Genomic DNA, 8,914 nt, shown 5'->3' on the forward strand with positions numbered 1-8,914 from the left:
ACCAAAGCAATCATCGGAAGTTATTCCAACAATAACACGACGTTCGAAGCTGCTCTGAGCTGACTGGGCACTGCTTAGAGCAAAGACCAGTTTAGATAAAATAGTTTCGGAGAGTCTCAGTGTAGATAAACTTGATGAACTTTTCAGAAAGTGTATTATTTCCCCCGCGAACCTTCTTCAGGACCATCCCATAACATTCTTGAGTGCCTGGCTGAGCTTAGAATCCGCCGCAGGATGTCGAACTGCCTACGAGACTTTTAAGCATGAAATGCTTTTAGCCCCGTTGTCGGCAGTGTGGTGACGTCACGCCGAGACCGAGAGCCATCATCCGGGCACTGAAATCCACTCATCCGGGCACTGAAATCCAGTCATCCGGGCACTGAAATCCAGTCATCCGGGCACTGAAATCCAGTCATCCGGGCACTGAAATCCAGTCATCCGGGCACTGAATTCCAGTCATCCGGGCTCTGAAACGAGAACATCCGGGCACCGTACGAGACTTAACGAGATTTAACGAGACTCTCTAAGCCCTCCTACGCGACCGGCATGCAAGCGCCGGTTGGTCTCCAAACGAGACAAAAAATAACTGCTGCCAGTGCCTTCTCAATGTTTATCAAGATATCAGTGGAGCTGTGGGTTTGATAATGCACGGAATTATAATTTCCGATTTCTAATAACGCGTGCAAAAAGCACATAAATGCCACGTTACACTTCGTTGTCATACGTGATCTCTTAGGGGCTTCGCGCATCGAAGCAAAGCCGCGCAGGCGCACAGGGGCCCGGTGGAGAAGCGCTGCGTTCAAAGGGCAAGGCACCGCGCCGAACGGGTGGTGGCGTTCCTCCCTTCCTTTACGGTGCGGTTCGGGTGTCCACCGAGATGGCAGAGAATTACTGCGCCATTTCCTTTCCTCAAAAAACCTTGCGGTCAAATGGCAAGGCATCGCGCTGAACGGGTGGTGGCGTTCCTCCCTTCCTGTACGGTGCGGTTCGGGTGTCCACCGAGATGACATTAGGCCCGTAAACATTTCATGCTTACTCTACTCTCGTTTACGGGAGAGGCAGAGATTTTTTGTGCAAGGGTTCACTCCATGTACTCGGAGGCTCAAGCCTCTCGAGGAATTTCGCTGTTTAAAATAGAATACCTCAGGGCTGTATTTTATGCACAACACTATTTTGTAAAAATGAATCCCATTAGGAAAATAATACAAAGGTCCATTATGTATCCCGTCTATGAAGATTATCTTTAAATAGCTTGGACGCCCTCCAAAATATCAACATGCAAACAAGTACATTTAACGAAAAATAAAATGGCAACATGGGTGGTCTCAAACGGTTTCCGTTTTTCTCCACAAGGAACAGTGGCCATCTTTTTCTCACCCAAACGAGGCATACAGACAGATCCCACAATACTCCTGAACGAAACAGAATTACCTGTAAAAAATGTAGACCAATTTCTAGTCAAAACTTTTGATTAAAACTCACTTTCCCGCCTCGCATGAACGCGTTGAAAAAGAAAGCTTCTTATCTCTGAATATACTCAAAGTCCTTTCACAAAAACACTAGGGTTCTGGCAGGGCAAGCCTTCTTCAAATTTACCGCTATGTGGCAGGATCCAGCTTAAACTATGGATGCACAGTATATGGTTCAGCAATGCCATCTTACTTTAAACGACTAGACGCAATACAAAATTAACTTTTGCTTCTTTCAATTTGTGCATACAGGGCTTCACCCATAAGCAGTCCTTGTTAACCTCCCTGCATTTCCTCTTATTCCTCCTCCTCCTTTGTGGAGAAACCAATGAATAATCACTTAGAAACTGAAGAGCCATGCTCACATGCTCATTCATTCTAAAAATCCGTTCGCTACCGAAACATATCTACTAACCAATAGTTACAAAGCGTCCATCTAGAAAACTGTTAAAGGACAAACCGAAAGTTAGGTGGTCATTACTCTTACGTTTTGAAGAGGTGTGCTAGAACCTCGTAGTACTAAACACATTACCCGGCATTTCTCAAAGACGTGGTCTGCTGCCTTCATAGCACAATTTTTCTGCAATATTTGATTTCACTATTGCACAGTTCCGTAAAAAGCAAATTCAACAGCAACATATCATACAGGAATTTCTTGTACTCGAGGGAGAACACAGTTGTTTCACAGACATTTCTACTGATGGTTAAAAAACGGGTGTTTTGTAGGAAGCGCAGTTGTGCGAGGGAATTCAGAGGACACAGAACGACTTCCACAGTGCGCATCCATCTTCAGTGCCGACTGTTACGTCGTCTGTGTAGCCTCACAAAAACAGTAAACGAGAACCCAGACTCTCTGCGTACACTTTTGGGCGAATTACTACTAAGCACTTACTTAAGCACTAAGCAATTACTAAGAACTTTTGGGTGAATTACAGCTACTGTGCTCTAGTCGATTGGGATCAGTCATTCACGTTTAAAATAATTACCGGAGAACTATGCGGGTTTGAGCACTTTTGCGTGAATTACGGAAGACGATGATTAGTGGGCCGGCTGTCTGACACCGGTCCGTAATTTTCGGCTTTATTTTCTCACTTCAGAGGTTTTTCACTTTTTTGTGGCGTGTGTTCTCGACGTGCGACGACCTGGGGGTCCCTGGCCGCCGGCAAAAGCACGTCAAGCGACCTCCTCGGCGCTGTGCGCCGTATCAACGCCGACACGGAACATCACCACCAGCTGAACTCCATGCTGCACTGATGGCAGCAGCGGCAGCGGCGGGTCCAGCGGCCCCTGTAGTTGCGGCTACAGACCAGGGCCCGGCAAACAAGAGGCTGAGTGACGACCAAGCCAGCAACGAGCCTCTGACCAACCATCCAGAGGACATGGACCAAGCATCGTTCACAGTTGTCTCGTACAAGAAAAAGAGAGCTACCGGTGTTCCTGTAGTCTTCAGGCCCACCGAGGAAGGAAGAAGCCTATGGAAAGCCAACCCCAACACTGTGGCTTCGGCGGCTGTAGCATCGGCACAAGAAAAAGTCCTAAGCCATCGCATTCACAAGGATGGGAGCCTGATGGTTACAGTATCGACGCTGCCCGCCGCCAACCGTCTGCTCACGGTAACTAAGCTGGCTGGAGTGGCCGTAGAGGCCCCAGTCCCATACTCTTACATGGCAAGCTATGGCAAAATACAAGATGTACCTGTCACCTACACAGACGAAGATCTGAAGGAATATCTACGTGACCAAGGTGTCCTTTCAGCAAGGAGGCTAACCGCCTACACTCCTGAGGATGGTGGAAAGATCAAAGAAGTACGCCGTCGCGCAGTTATATTGGAATTCGCAAAAGATGCGCCGCTACCAAAAAGAGTAACGCTTGGGTTCTGCAGTTACCCTGTAACTGAATACGTCGGAGCAGCAACTCAGTGCTATAAATGTCAGAGGCATGGCCACATATCAAGATATTGTAACGGTCCCGTGCGCTGCAAAGTGTGTGCTGGCCCCCACTCGCACAAAGAATGCACTTCGAGAGCACAACCTAAATGCGCTAACTGCAGTGGCCCTCACCCTGCTTCCTATGGTGGGTGTTATAAAAAGAAAGCAGCCACAGTTGCTCGCACGGCAGAGCAAACACAAGGGAAACCCCCTAAGCGCCATGAACCACCACCTAACCCCGACGTGGTTTTCACGACTACGCAATCTCTTTCCGAGAATCAGTCAACACAGCGTGGGAAAGCACCTGACAAGACCTACGCAGATGCAGTAAAAAAGAAGCGTGGGAAGTCCGTTGGTTCTTCTCCTTCATCAAAGCTGCTGCAGCGCACTGCACAAGACCCGACAAACAGCGTCGCTCGCTCTGAGCCTAAGGCGCCACAACATGACAGGAAGATCAGCGACAAGCAAACCGGAAACTCTGAACAAGATATCACAAGCCTACTCATTCCGATGCTGTTTGCAGCCATCAAGGCTCTTATCCGTGCAAACCCCTCGTCAGGAGGACTCCCAGAAGTAGAAGCTGTCCTTGCAATGGAGCCGTTGGTGTCGGTCTCCTACGCTCCGCAGGGGCGTAATACAACACTTCAGTAATCATGGCTTCAACAGCGAGAACTTCGCCGCAGCTGACAATCCACAACATCTTTCGTACATGCACCATTTTCCAATGGAACGCTCGCGGGCTACGCTCTAAACTCTCAGATTTCCGACAGCTCGTGCGAGCGTACCGCTTCCCCTTCATAGTCATCTGTGAATCACGCGTCGAGGAAACTTTCCGACTCCACGGATACTATTTCCATCATTCACAACGACCAGATAACGTCAGCAGATTGCTGATAGGCTTTCGCAAGGATATCCCGGCCTCATCGGTTGATGTCCCGCCTCACAGCGACAATGAATACGTGTGCGCTGTCACACTTATTGCCGGACAACAGTACACTCTGATTGGAGTATATCTTGAGCCAGGCACGCCATTTGATGCTATGAGACTTGATAACTTGATAGCAAGGACGCCCTCACCGCATATTATTCGCGGAGACTTCAATGCTCATAATGAAATTTGGGGCAGCTCACATACATGTGCCCGAGGTGCCAAGCTTGCAAAACTTCTCTCCAAGCATTCAGTTCAGCCATTGAATGATGGCAGCATCACCTACCTCCGAGGCCAGACGACTACCAGCAGCATTGACGTGACATTTGTCACAAGTTCATTCGCCCACAACTTTGGCTGGTGCAGTGATTTGGAGACACGCGGAAGCGACCATTACCCAATCCTCATATCGGCTTTCCATGCGCAGAGGAACCCAAAGAAATCCCTTAAAGACTGGGACGCATACAAGGGCGCTGTAAGCAGAGGAATTACTGCGGCAACTCGCAATGAGGAATTAGCATCAACAATGGCGTATTGCCTGAGAGCGAGTACACAAATTACAACTAAAAATGATAGCCTACCTTCAAATGATGACACATTTCAAAGGCTCTGCGCTATACGCAGGCGAGCTGAAAGGAAAGCTCTGCGCACAAAAAGCCTCGATGACCTACGTGCATGACGACGGGCACAACGTCACATTCGACGCTATATGGATAAACTCAGTCGGCAAAAGTGGCGTGACTTTTGTTCTACGCTGGATGTGCGCCAACCAGTAACCAATATTTGGCGGATAGTTAGAGGTATGCGCACGCCGCCTCAACAACTCCACCCCTTCGCTGCACTCTCCCTTCACGAACAAAAATCTATAAAAGAAGTCTCAGAAGAATACTGCAGGCTACTGTCGGCAGGGTCAGGGCATTCGACACTCTCCGCAAATGGTCAATCAGGCATCCCAAAGGCGGCAGTGCCAGCGTTAGACCTGCCTTTCACAATGGAAGAACTATCCACAGCTATCGCGGAGACAAATAGACACATGTCTCCGGGTCATGATGAGGTTACTTATGAAGCCATTGCAAAGCTACCCCACACCTCCCGTCTTCGACTCCTGGAGTATTACAATTCTTCCTGGATGACTGGTGAGGTCCCCACGGAATGGAAGCTGGCGAAAATTGTGCCTGTTTTGAAACCCTGTAAGCAGCCAACAAGCTACGCATCATTCCGGCCCATTGCCCTACTGAGCTGCGTAGGTAAGCTCATGGAGCGCATGATCTGCAAACGCATAACTTGGTTCCTAGAAAGCCGAAATGAGTTCCCCCAAGAAATGAACGGGTTCCGTCAAAACAGGTCTGCGACTGACAATATCATCTCCCTCGTCTCATCAATTGAGGAGTACCTTCATGCTGGGTACATCCCGACAGCCGTTTTCCTAGACATCAAGGCCGCCTTTGACTCTGTCTTTCATCATGCAATTCTCGCCGCCTTTGCCAGTCTTGGCCTTGGAGGAAAGCTATACAAATGGATTGGGCATTATTTGAAAGAACGGCAAATTTTTATGACCACTCCAAACGGTCCAACGCGCTTTCACGCAGTAGAGAGGGGCGTAACACAGGGAGCGGTGCTCAGCCCTCTCCTGTTCAATATTGCCCTTATACACATAAGAAGAAACCTTCCGCGAGGGGTCCGTATAACAATTTATGCTGATGATATCTGCATCTGGACCGCATCACGCTCACGCTATATCACCCAGCAACGTCTACAGAGAGCGCTATTGCACATTTCGATGTACCTGGCTTCCAGAGGTCTTCGTCTCTCGCCAGAAAAGAGTGTTGCAATGGCGTTTACAAGAAAAACGATGACCCGATATCCGCTGCTCCTAGGCGGACGATCGCTACTATATGTACGATCTCAGCGATTCCTGGGTGTTGTAATCGACTATAATCTGTCATGGACACCTCAGATCAAAAAACTCCGCGAGAGGATCACTGCAGCATCGCAAGTGTTTAGGTTCATGGCGGGAACAAGGTGGGGTAGCAACTGCCGATCAATGCTTCTGCTTGAAAAAGCCTACGTTGAAGGAACCTTGCGCTACTGTCTACCAGTGTTTCAAAGATTATCTACATCAAGCAATAAGTCTCTCGTTGCCGCACGGAACAACTGCCTGCGAATATGCCTTGGCCTCCCAAAGGGTTCCTCTGCATCAGGAACAGTAGCGGAGGCAGGATGTCTCCCACTAGAGGTGATTGCCGCCCAGGAAACTATGCGTACCCATCTCCGCCATGTTCTTCAAGGGAAGAAGCACTTCCTGCACCGTGTCCACCTAACTCACAGCAACTCTAGCTTTGGCCAGGCAGTGCAGCTCCTGCCCATCCCTACTATTAATCAGCCACAGAAACTACTACCTCTGGCCTTTCCTCCATGGACACTCTCTCCTCTAAAGGTGAAGAAGTTTGTTCCAGGTGTGAATGCAAAGAGCCGCATGCCACAGGCAGTGCTTCTGCAAACTACTCTCGCCTACTTAACGGAGGAATATAGGCAGCACACCCATATCTTCACCGATGGTTCAACTACTAAAGAAACCTCTTCATGTGGCCTTTATGTGCCCTCAACAGGCCATGCCCTTTCTTACCGGCTGCAGCGGAGGACATCCTTTACGACAGCTGAGCTTCACGGCATTAAGGAAGCTGTTTCTTACATCCTGCGCCGAACCGCCGACCGTTGGGTTATCTTCACCGATTCGAAAGCATCTCTCCAGATCCTGGCCAACCTGCTGAAGAAAACGAATCACCAGCCAGTTTCCCTGGACATCGGATATCTACATCATTTAGCTATTGCCGCAGGCCACTGCATAACATTTCAGTGGGTACCTGCTCACTGTGGCATTCAGGCTAATGAAAAAGCAGATGAAGCGGCCCCTAAGGGCCATCAACATCGGAGATACATTAGAACTTTTTTTACGAAATCTGATGCGTCCCAGGTGGCCAAAAGTTTTGCTTCCGAAGAAATGTATCGGCTTTGGAGTTTGCCGACATATCAGTACCAATTTCTTCACTTAATCGACCCACATCTTTGATCAAGACTCTCACCCAGAATTCCTCGACATCTGGAAACACTTTATCATCGACTTCGTCTTAATGCTGCATATACAAACGGCTTACGATACCGTTTTAGACAAATGGACAGTCCGCACTGTGACAACTGTGCCGCGATAGAAACTGTGGAGCATATCTTGCTTGAGTGCCCTGCATATGCTAACGAGCGTGCGTACTATGAACATTGCATGCAGAAGCTCTGCTCAGTGCCCCTTACAATGGACAAAGTTTTAGGTCCCTTAGCCTGCCTTAGGCAACAGAGACTTGCAATGACTTTTCTATTCACATATTTAAAAGACATTGGACATCTCGATAAGCTTTAAATTCACTTGCACGTCAACTTCATGCATTCTTCATGCAGTGAACTTCGTCAGCCCATTTGACGGACTATGCACTCCATCACTCCATAGGTTACATCAATACTCGCCATTGCATCCTTAGTACCCATTTCATGGCCGCATTTTATCTTCGTTTTTTTTTACCTCTTCCACTCTGCTCTCCTTCTGTCTTTATCTCCCAAATTCCCCTCCCTACGCAGAGTAGCATGCCAGCGATTTTTAAAACGCCGGCTAAATTCTCTGCTCTTCATTAAAGAGTCTCTCTCTCTCTCTCTCTCTCTGCGTGAATTACAACTGCTGTGCGCTATTCGATTGGGATCAGTCATTCAGGTTTAAAATAATTACCGAATATAGTAATAAAGAACGCACCTTCGAGCAGTTGTTCCATGCGCCACCGCGTATGCATTCGACTCTGTCCTTGCATTTGGGGCTCGAAATAATTATTTTTAAAAATAACACAGTTTGGTTCCCGCATTTGCGTGGTTCCTTCAGGTTTTAACACTGCGGGCGAAAGACGCGGCCATATTTATTGCACTCGACGGCGTGCACCTGCGCGGCGAGGCCTAGCCGGGTAAGGAGCGATGCGTCCAAGCTGTTTGCCGTCCTTCAGGCCCCCGCCTATTTCCGTACTCGCGCTCGCCAGAGCGAGGTGCGCGGTCCGGGATGATGATGGTCGCTGCAAAGCAATTTTGCTTCTCCTAACATTGCCTACAATTTTTTGCATGATTTGTGCAGGGACGGCCGTGCCCTCTGTATCTGGTCGTTTGCCGTGGCTCCACTTAGGATGTGCTTTAGCCGCCACTGGTGTCGCTACAAAATGAAATGAAAAATTGTGCGGACCCTTAATGTACAAATAACGGCAACGTGGCATATTTGCTCTAAGAGTGATAAGACACTATCAATCGATGCCAAATCTCCCAGCCTACTGACTGGATTAGCTGGCTGACTACAACTAGTCTCCGATGGCAAAGACATGTACCGGGAACTTGTCGGACATCTGTATTCAAGTGAGCTTTTTTCCACGCATAATATATGAATAGAATAGCCTCCCAAACAATATAGTTGCATTATATGAGAATAGCTTTACGACCGCTTCTAAAAGACATTTACGGGCACTAACTGACCTGTAATCGTACCATTACTCTAAGTCATTGACTGTTTC

This window comes from Amblyomma mixtum, chromosome 1, assembly GCF_055824585.1.
Source record: "Amblyomma mixtum isolate Tamu chromosome 1, ASM5582458v1, whole genome shotgun sequence".
Lineage (NCBI taxonomy): Eukaryota > Metazoa > Arthropoda > Arachnida > Ixodida > Ixodidae > Amblyomma > Amblyomma mixtum.